The 11,532-nt window shown below is 36.7% G+C and overlaps 1 pseudogene; it reads right to left on the reverse strand.

Moving 5' to 3' along the window:
* Positions 1 to 3,135: 3,135 nt before the first annotated feature.
* On the reverse strand, positions 3,136 to 6,890 carry LOC149818556 (peroxidase 4-like; annotated as a pseudogene).
* Between the last annotated feature and the right edge of the window lie 4,642 nt (positions 6,891 to 11,532).

Consider the following 11,532-nt stretch of genomic DNA (forward strand, 5'->3'; position numbering starts at 1 on the left):
GCTCCTCTGAAAGACGAGGTTCCTCTTCTTTTCATATCGGTTCATATCAATTCCTGGATTCCACTGGCCTTATTGAAATTGGTTCCAATTTTCTGGTAAGCAAGATTGATCGTTGCTTTGTGAATGATCATTGGTTGTTTCGGTATCCTACTGCCTCCATGTGTTTGTTGCTTAAAGATATTTATGATCACAATGGTATGTTGATAGCTACTATTCACCGCACGTCAGCCCCAAGGCCATTCAATTTTTCATATTCTTGGTTGCAAAAACCAGGTTGTATGGATATAGTCAATTCAGCGTGGTCAACAACGAATCCATGGTTGCCCCATGATCCGAGTAGCTTAATTTCAAACTCGCATTAGTGTGCCGATCTCTTCGTGAATGGAATAAACAGGTAGTGGATGATCAACATTAGTGCTGCAATTGAGGAGCTTCAGCCACGTATTGCCCATGGTTGCTCTGCGGCGATTGATCGTGAAAATCACCTTCAGGATGAACTTGTCAATATCCTTAAAGTGGAAGAATCCAACTGGAGGCAGAAATCAACATGTCAGTGGCTCAAAGAAAGTGATCAAAATACTCATTTTTTTCATCTTTTAGCAACCAGGAATATGCAAAGGAAACAAATTCACTGGCTCCAACGTGAGGATGACTCTAAAGTAGTTGGGAGGGAAGACATTTTTAAGGAGGCTATATGATTTCTTCTCCAACCTTTTTACTCGAACTGCGATTGACTCTCTTCCTTTCGAGGGACCAATAGAACAAGCAGTGTCCTCAAGTGAAAATCAAAGCCTTCTTCATCCAATTTCAGATGAGGAAATTTCTAATGCAGTTTTCAACTTTGATGGAGAGAGTTCCCCAGGTCCAGCCGGCTTTCCAGGTATCTTTTTCACTTCTTTCTGGTTCATTATTTCTAAGGACATTTGTGAGGCTGTCAAGGAATTTTTTTTTGTGAAAGGTAAAACCCTGAAGACCATCAATTATACCCACATTGTCATTCTATAGCCAACAAGTCCGCTTAGAAGGACGACCAAAGAGAAGTAGAGAGAGTTGCAAGTGGTTTGGTTGTGTTTCAGAATTAGGGGGAGGCCAAGTCCTTCCACAAGTTGAAGCTTTCCTGGCAAAGCTTCAAACAAAGAGGTAGATCTGCTCACTTTATTGACTTGACTTCACTTTAATTAAGATTTGCAACTTTCTTTACAAAATTATGCACTAAGATTATCGTGAAGAGTACGTGGCCTCATTATGCAAAGAATTATATCTCCCAATCAAAGAGCATTTATAAGGGGCCGCATTCAAGAAAGTGTTTTTATTGCTCATGAGCTTGCGGCTTCGATTGCTAATAGCAAGGCAGTTTAATTTAAAACTGACCTTGCAAAAGCATATGATCGAGTTGACTGGCGCTTTTTAGAAGACACAATGCGGAGGTTTGGTTTTGCAAAAGAATGGATTCAACATATCATGAGTTGTGCTTCTACTTCAAAATTCAGTGGTGGTGCATGGTGAATCTGGTCCGGAGTTCTTGAGTAGTAGAGGTGTGGGACATCAGGGCCAGTTCTTGATGCAGGTTGGTACACCCATCAGTCTCCAATTCAAAATAGGGATTGGTCTATATGGCTGAAGGTATTGGCAGAGGTCCTTATAGACCTTTGTGTAGTGATAAAAGCATCCAGACGAGATCAGGTATGTCTAATTAGTAGGAGAATGAAAGGGCGAGGCTCATCTAGCCCAGGTTTGGAAAGTTTGGTTTTTAGATTATTAAACTATCGGCGTATCATGGTTAAGTTTGTTCACAGGGACAGGAATGGCTTAAACCAATATTTAGCCAGAATTGCTTTGGATGATTGTAACCGTCAATGGTCGTATACGAGTCGTGATTGGACTCCCCCTTTGTAAAGGTTAAAATTAGTTTCTTTCAATAAACTGTTAGGGGTCTGCCTAATCCCAGCTTTCTCTTAAAAAAAAAAAAAAATACAACCCGAGATTTCGACTCGAGTGCATTAAGGACAATTGCTATTTCGATAATTGCATCAGTAGGATTCAAAACATAAAGCATTCAAAAGAGAAAAAAGAAACAAGTGAAAAAAGACAGTGGAAATACTCTATGGGTGCATTTGATCCCCTCAGATCTCATTGGGGTACACTCAGACCAGTCATTCGAGATTTCGAGGTTTGACCTGGCGTGCACCCTCCTCTCTCCATTTTGTCTGAGGATCTCAGATCTAAGATAGCCTTGGATTAAGATCTATCATTTTATAGACCTTGGACCTTGGATTGGGCCTCCGCCTCATCAGTGGCCCTCATGCTACCTCAAATCTTAGGATCGGAGTACCAACGGGGGCTCCAGGTGTCTGGTAGGAGCAGCTAGTACACATCACCTTGTGTTGGGACGTTGCAGGTTCAAAATCCAACGGTAGAGTTGTACAACTGGTAGGGGTCTGACTAAACCCAGCTTTGCCTTTCAAAAAAAAAAACTGAGGATCTGAGGTTTGAGGGTGCCAAACACACTCTATAGGTTGTTTAAATTCTCTCTCTCTCTCTCTCTCTCTCTCTACGAGAAAGAGATTCGACTTACTGTAGGTGCAACTTATGAATGTCACCCAGTCAACCGAACCTCATGAGTTCAAAACCCATATGAGATATCCCTTGCCGCAAGGCCAAAGCTGGGTGTACTTCCTAATTATCAGCAACCTTAAGGGTTTTACCAACTGGAGGCCTGATAATGTATATGTCCGTGACCAGGGGTTTTCCCTTGGCCTAGACAGAAAATGAAAGTTCATATATTGAACATGTTAATAAGGTTTTCATTTGTTGTAAGTTGCTTCCCAGCATGAGTTCTTGTTCAAATGATTGTATATTTATTTAATGAGTCCTTTTGGTTAATGAACTTTTAAATTGAAACCTTGCAAGGGCGAAAATTTACTTAGTACTTTTAAATTTTTGTATGTTTAGGTAGATAAGGAAAAATGTAACATAAAAAGAATCAGTTGTAGACTGCAGAAAACCCACAAATTTCTATTTATTGAAATTGGCACATAGCCAATTCACCAAACACTTATTAACAAGGAAAGACCCAGAAAAGGAAAACCAACCAAAGACAGAGAAGATGGCCATATGGTTGCATCCAAATTCTTCTCAATTCACCCACCTGCAGTTCTTCCTGATTTCACCATTGTAGCCAGTGAGAGGTTTGATGTCTCCCATCTTGATCATGGCAGCAATGAAGTCTGCGTCGAATGAGTCAGGGTCTTCACTGTAAGCCCTTACTAGGGAGTTGGTCAAGCAGCCATTGAACAATTGCTGATCAGAGTGAAGGAGGCCTTGCTTGGCAATGAGGTTCTTGTAGTAGTTGTTATCAAAGGCTGTTGGGGTCTGTACGTCAAGAGCTGCCAAATTGTTGTCCCCTGAGCCCTTACCGCTTGGGCAGATTGTTTGCATAGTTTTGGCAAGGAAGCCATCTATGTTTTTCTCATTGTATATGCGGTTTCTGAAGTTGGTGCACCTTGCAAGGCCAATAGTGTGAGCACCTGCTTTCACAAAGAATGTCAGAGAGAGAGCCGAAACAGGATTTCAACATAGCCACGAAAAGGGTAACAGAGTTGAACCCAAATAAAAAAAAGCAGAAAAAACAAAAACAAAACAGAAACAAGCAAGAGCAAAACAAACAAAAAACAAGCGGCTCATGCAGGAGCCGCAAAACCAATAAGGTCCGGAGGGAGCGGAGCGACAGCAGGAGGAGATGTTAGATAGGGAAGATGACAGACGATGTTAGAGAGAGAGAGAGAGAGAGTCCCACACACGACAGACGATGGGATCTATTATGTGCTATTCCTACCATCAAACTAACGGCTAGGATCAATCTACATTCTGGCCTACGAAGCCGACTACCCTAGACATTCAAAATGCATGGGCTGGACGGCTAGGATCAACATATGATGTACGTGTCATACACTATAGGACGTGATGCTATATATATATATAAATAAAGAGAGAAACTGAAATATGTAAACCAGCAAAATAGCAAAATATGTAAACTGGTATGATTGGAGATTTTTATAGTTTTTTTTTTTTGCAAATCTAACCCCATTTGCATGAAAGCGACTATTGGATCATTGTAATTGGATAAAAAATGTGATTTTTTATGCATAAATATTTACAAAAATTCTAAGCCATTGATTTTCAAGCCGTAAAAGATACTTCTTATACATGGTTTGTTTTTATAAAACCAAACATCTAGATTACATTCCTGTGGTGAAATTTAAAAAAAATAAAAAAACTTATGAAAATTAAGGTGCATACCAGTTTATATATTTTGCTGATTTACATATTCCAATTACCATATATATATATATATATATATATATATATATATAGAGAGAGAGAGAGAGAGAGAGAGAGAGTTGTTCTATACCTGACAATGCAACCAGATCTTTGACAGAGAGTCCTTGTGCTTGAAAACTAGAGATGAGCTGATCAAGGTTGAACGTAGGAGGTGGGATGCTGGTGTTGGCAGCAGCTTGGCTTGCGGTTCTGGCATCCCTTCTCCCCAATTTCACATCCCAACTAGGTCCCCCCAACTGTTTCAAATAACATTTTATATCATTTGTAGATTTGTGTACAAGTCTAAAAGTCAGTCACAAAATCTCATTCTCGGGAAAAATCTTGGCAGACGATATTTTTAACAAGGAGTTTAAAATGTGATATTTTTAAATTAGGGAATATTTTTTAATGACAATAACGTAAATGGCCCTCACTTTTTGGCACAATTTGGTGCTTTTATTGTCTGTGTTAGTAACCGCTTTTTAACTATTTTCTGAAATTTAATAAGCCTTCAACGATTGGCCTCACTTCTGGCTTGGCTAGATATGAAGCGGAAAGTATAAAGAAGAGAAACAGAAAAGAGGAATAAGCACTTTTAAGTAGAGATGTGCTTCCCTGGGGACAAGGGGTTAAGCCCACGGAGTTTTATGCTGTTAAGACAGTGACCATAAGTACGACAGTAAAAAGCCAGCACGGCTAGGTATCTGATCTTGGGTGTAAATATAAAAAAAAAAAAGTGCGGATGTGCTCACCTCAATGACAGAGTCTCTAGCAGCAATAGCAAGTATGTCTGCACATGAGACAACACCAGGGCAGACATCTTCCACTGCATCCTTGATAGCATCAATTACCTCAAAACCTCTGACAGAGTTTGCATTTGGAGCTGCTTTCTTCTCTCCAACAAATGTTGGTGTGTCATCTAAGAGAATGGAACCATCACACCCCTAAGACAAAACATAGAACAAGTCAAGCATTTGGAAATTGGAATCCCATGCAATACAAACCCCAAGTTCTAATTTTCTTCTTCTTGTTTTTTTTTTCTTCAAGGACAAAGGGAAGTCCCCATCACTGACCACAAATTAGCAGTTGTCCACTTGGTAAAACCCTTATGGTCCTCCTTGGCCAGGGATGTCCCCATGCATTTTAAAGCGTGGTCATCACATGTCAAACAACAAACCGTGATCATCCCCAGACAGGAAGGCAGAGCCCTTGGGGACAACCTCAAGTTCTAATTGATACATATACAATGCTAAAAAGTAGTCATTTACATGTCAATAGTTGCAAAGTAGTTTTAGGAATCTTGATAAACACTTTTGTGTACACACACACATATATATATAAGAAAACCCATATGTTTGAATGGGTTTTCCTTCGAACTCGGTCGTTCGGCATAATGCCATGTGTTTTTTTTTCTCGAAAAAATTACAATTATCAGCAGTTTTGAACCGCTGTTAATTCTCATTTTTTGCCTAGAGATATAGTGGTGGTCAAGACCGCCGTTAAATCTCGTGAGTGTACAAAAAGAATTGACGAATTATTGCCATTTGATCGTGCGCGATCAATGGCGATGCTTCCCCGATGCATTATCAAACACTTTGTGTTTGATGATTATGGGTTACTCTCTCTCTCTCTTTCTCTTTCTCTCTCTCTCTATTTATAAAGAGAGAGAGAGGGACTAGATGGTAGTTGTCTACCACTTTTCTAGCTTACCGGGCTTCTGAAGATTTTTTGTATATTTTCTTTAAATCTGACCATACAAATGTGTTATACATACTTGATTTTATAGGAATTGACTATTGGATCGTCCTATTCCCACAAGCAAGTAGGTTTTGATATGGTTTAAAAGTCAATAATCTAAAAATAACATAAACATTAAGGCTTAAAAAATCATATTTTTATTAAAAACACATGATCCAAATGTCGTTTCGTAGCAAATAGATCATGCAACCTAAAAGCACTTGTTTGCTTACGGTAAGCTGGCGGTAGGCTAGACAAGTAGTAGACATCTATAATATAATATTTTTATTTTTTCAGCATTTAGGCCCATCTGAATTTTTTGAAAAATCAATGGCCTACCATATACCAAATTTTCAAACATCAAAAAAAAAAAATTTACATAAAAAAACTATGATATGCAAGGTAGTCTCCTACTATTTTGACCATGTTGAACACATTTCGGTAAAAAAAAACCATCCTCGTATGAGTTTCAACTAGGGGTTCCCTTACTCCTGTGGGCAGCAAATGTTACCCTTATATATATATATATATATATATATATATATATATATATATATATATATATATATATATATATATAGTGGTTTTAACCAATGCAATTAAAAGCACTCGTGTGTGTGTGAGAGAGAAGAATAAATATACATTGACAAAACAGTCATGGAAGAAGAGGCGAAGAAGAGAGGCGCCCAAACGTTTCTCTTTTGATACTGTATGGTGGGAAAGAGGTCAGGGCAAGTTTCACAGTAGAAACCAGCGGTGAGTTGAGTAGAGGAGATCCCTAAGAGGAGGGCTAAAAAGGAGAGAGAAACCACAAATGCAGAGTAGGGAGCCATTGCCAGTCACTAGCTAATGTTTAATAGGTGCGCAGGAGTGAAGATGTGATGCTCCCTATTTATAAGTAGGCTTCATAACATGCGAGCCACATTGACCTCTTTATATATATATATATATATATATATATATATATATATATATATATATATATATATATATATATATATATATATATATATATATATATATATATATAGAGAGAGAGAGAGAGAGAGAGAGAGAGAGAGAGAGAGAGAGATAAAACAGGTGACAATATCATGGCCTCCAAGATATCTTGGGGAGGGCGTAGTTGTTATTTTAACACTGTCTTTCTTTTGCTTCTCCTCAATTTTAGTGCAAATCAATTAATAATCAGGTTGGAACAAACCTAATCCATCACGTCAATGGTGGGGGCAAGCCCACTTAACTGCATCATTAAATTAATTGGAGCCTGATGATTTGGACATTTTCCGGGCACACTGATTACCGTTGATTCTAGAAATGAATGAATTAGATAGCTTTTGGCAATTTCTGTAGCAGGTCATCGCATAAAAAACTATTGGTGTCCCCACCTAATTCGTCCTTAAAATCAAGTAGCAGCCATTGACCTGATAAATTCACTCAGTGATATTTTCCTTTTCGACAAAGTCAGTTTTGAAATAATTGCTTGGTCTACCTTTTTCTTGATGAATTAGCCCATTACAAAGATGAGAAAAAAAGTAGTAGGTTTTGTCTCATGGGACAAGTCCAAAAGATGAAATATAAATATACAATATGCATCATAGTTGTTAGAATATGATCTAATATCAAGTTCAATGCATATCACCGACATGTTGAAAGCAATCGGTAATGATAGGTTATGGACCACGCCGAACGCTTCTATTAAGTTATTAATTGGGAGTAGGTACTCGAGCACACCCTATCATTACCGAATGCTTCTATTAAGTTATTAATTGGGAGTAGGTACTCGCGCACCCTATCATTACCGATTGCTTTCAACATGTCGGTGATATGCATTGAACTTGATATTAGATCCCATGGATAATCTATAAGCATTATTTAATAGAAAACAAGTTTTTGGATCGTTTTATTATAACATACATGTAGGTTTTTTAAGATCTTTAAAAATTAAGGGCTTACAATGTATCAAAATTTTTTGACTTAAAAAATCCAATTTACCTGTCCAAAAGACATGATCCAAATACAATTCTTATTAAATAACATACGTTGAATACATCTATAAGGTCTGATCCAGAGGATGCAACCTACAACTATGATTTCTATTATGTGGGAGTAGGTGCTGTCAGAGCACCGTAGCATTACTCATATATATATATATATATATATATATATATATGAAAAAATAAAATATGTAAACTAGTATAAACTGAGATTTTTATAAGAATTTTGCAAATCTAACCCTTTCAAATGCATTCAGCGTGGTCCATTTGCTTGAAATCGACTATTGGATCATTGTAATAGGATAAAAAAATGTGATATTGTATGCTTGAATATTTACAAAAATTTTGAGTCATCAATTTTTAAGCTTCAAAAGATCTTCTTATATATCGTAATTGAATGATCTAAGAGCCTATTTTTATAAAATCAAGTATGTAGATCACATTCGTATGGTGAAATTTTAGAAAAAAAAGCCTATGAAAATTTCATTGCATATATATATATATATATATATATATATATATATATATATATATATATAGAGAGAGAGAGAGAGAGAGAGAGAGAGTAATGTGCTCTTTCTGCCCACCTTCTCATTCTGCCCACTAAAAAATCATCATTTTTTGCATTTTTTTCTCACATCTAACACCATAGATGTGATCTATAGGTTTTGTTTAGTGGGAACTAGCTATTGGATCACCGAAATCTGACTTGTATATAGGTTGTTTCGACGATCCAAAATCAAAGGCTATGAAGGTACCAATTTTTTGGCTCATAAAAACATGTTTTTCGTTGAAAAAACATGATCCAAGGGTCGATTCCCACTAAATCAAGCATGCTAAACACATCTAAGAGTTCATATATATCATAAAACACTTCAAAACTATGGGAAAGAATGGGGCATAACGATAAATGAGACCTAATATGTTCAGTTCTCATGCATATATAGTCTTAAGAGGGATTTTTGTTTTTTGCTTTTTTAATTGACTATACTGACATGTTCTATAATTGGCTTTATAGGAGTTGGCTCCATACATGTAAGTTCTTTTAAGATTTGAAAATCAACAACTGAAACTTTTTATAATAAAAAATCAAGAAAGAGAGAGAGAGAGAGAGAGAGAGAGAGAGAGAGAGAGAGAGAGGCCGAAACTTGGCACCTAGTCATAGAGATCAAATAGGAAGAAAACTCACTGAACTAGACCAAGTCAACCTACTACTCAACCAATGCATTGTCACTCGGTATTTTTTTTTGGAGATAATGCATCTAAACCTTCTTAGGGATGTATGGAGTTTGATACTTTTTATACCTTAAAGGAGCTAATATATAGGAGTGGAGATGAGCGATTGAGGATCCATCGAATCATTTTACATCCATTTAGTTTAGTTTAGATTTTTGTATTTCTGGTTTTAGATTATTGTGTTCGATCTACTTTTTTAGGATATGATTTATCTTTTTGAAAAAGTTATCAAAATAGAAATATTGTTTCTTTGGGATTAAGAAACATAATCTATAAGTAATAGGGAGGTCTAGGGGTTGCGGGACTTTGAGTTGGATTACATAAATTGTTATTTTTATTTTATTCTAGTTATTTTTATTTTAGTTAATTTTTAATATTTTTCTATAATTTTCTTGTATTTCTTGCTTTCTTCTAAATAATCTCATAGTCAGTAAGATTTTCTCACAAATAGGGTCATCCGGTTTACATCAATTGGTATAAGAGTGAGGGATCATCACTTTGATTCCATTCGAAGAACGATCATGTTTGTTTTATCAGTCACAAGGCATTCAATTTGAAGAGCACAACCGACAACACCATGTGGTTGTTAAATTCTTATGGTCTCAACAAATGACAAAGATAAGTAAGAGACTTGTAATGATTGTGCATGCTAGCCAAAAATGACAAAAGAAGGTGAATCAAAAGTTTACCTTGATATTTGAAGAATACATATGATATTTAGATGATAGATGGAAGAAGAACATGCATGTCATAGGGGACGACAACAAGAACCTGAATCAACAGGGTGATTCAATAACATTGACGCTTTCTATATCATATTTTTCAGATCTCAGTAGCGACAAAGATGTTTTAAGGGGTTTATTACTGGTGTGTCCTCCATCACCACTATCAGCAAACCCACTATCACCATAACCAGTGACCCCTTCTGTAACACCACAACAAATTGAACGGAAAATTTTGGAATAAATTTTTTTTGAAACAACAAAAATACAGGGTCCAATAGTTGGGCAGGTTGCAGGGTAATATAGAGAGAGTACTCAATAACATTCAATAACATTAAATAGAATTATGCCTAAAGTTATTACAACCCCATTAATGAAATAATCAAAAATTTCTCAGAGTTTATGCAGGATCATTAAAAATGGAAATCTCATGGCTTCCTCTACAACGACATCCGCAATTGCTCCAACTTAATTGCTACCTGAAAAAATGTAATTCAGAAGGGGTCAGACTACACCCCATTTGAGTAAGAAGTATTATATCCATATAAATGTGCTCAGTGTCATGTGTACAAATATATGTGCCACAATTTCATAATGATATTGAAGAGTAAGAAATCATGTATTACAACTTGCTCAAAATAGAATCATCAATAAAACTATGTATTCTAACACATGATTTACAATTATAAGGCAATAATTTGAATGTACAACAATATAAAGAAAGTCACTCATCACATGAATGTTTCACATCTATAAGTTTTAAACTTTGAACTACAAGTAGTAAGTGTACTTACAAAGATCGAAAAGTGAACTGACTTTATATTTTTTCTTGTTAATTACCCTGTGGGTACGCACAGACATTCAACATCGTATTGAACCGAGATCACATGAGGGTCTATTATGATTTTCAAATTAATACCCCGTATGACTAGCCGTACGAATATCCAAAGGGAATGGTTCACAACTGAGAGAGTACTCCCCAATGGCTAGAACTAGAATTAGGATGTACCTTATAACTTCTGCAGAAGATTATGATCTACCACCTAGAACACATTGGTAGTCCTGACCCCCTAACTCTAAGGACTGAGGACTTGGTGAGATGCCTAGCTCTCACAAAAACGTAACTATCCCACAAATTTTGTACCATCTACCCTCTCCAAGGTAGAACATGGGTCCAATAACATACACCGTCTTTCAAGTGTACCTAGAACCCTGAGAAACCGGTAACATATACCGTCTTTTAGGTATACCCAGAATCCCGTAGTCAGGTTATGTGTGCATACTTTACATTTTGTTTATTTCTTCGTATGAATCATGGCACCACAAAGGATTTCCATAAAAAAAAATCCCCAACGCACATTCAGGGTGATCACTGTGTATGCATATTATCCAACTAATGCCCAATAGGCACCAACATTTTTTTATTGAAAATTTGGCTCAACCCTGAGCTGAGAACTTCCAGTATTTAAACTTTTACTTCTAAGCTAGGGTGTATGCTTTTGTACCCCATTGTTTATGCACCC

This window comes from Nuphar pumila, chromosome 13, assembly GCF_984573655.1.
Source record: "Nuphar pumila chromosome 13, dmNupPumi1.hap1.1, whole genome shotgun sequence".
Taxonomy (NCBI): domain Eukaryota; kingdom Viridiplantae; phylum Streptophyta; class Magnoliopsida; order Nymphaeales; family Nymphaeaceae; genus Nuphar; species Nuphar pumila.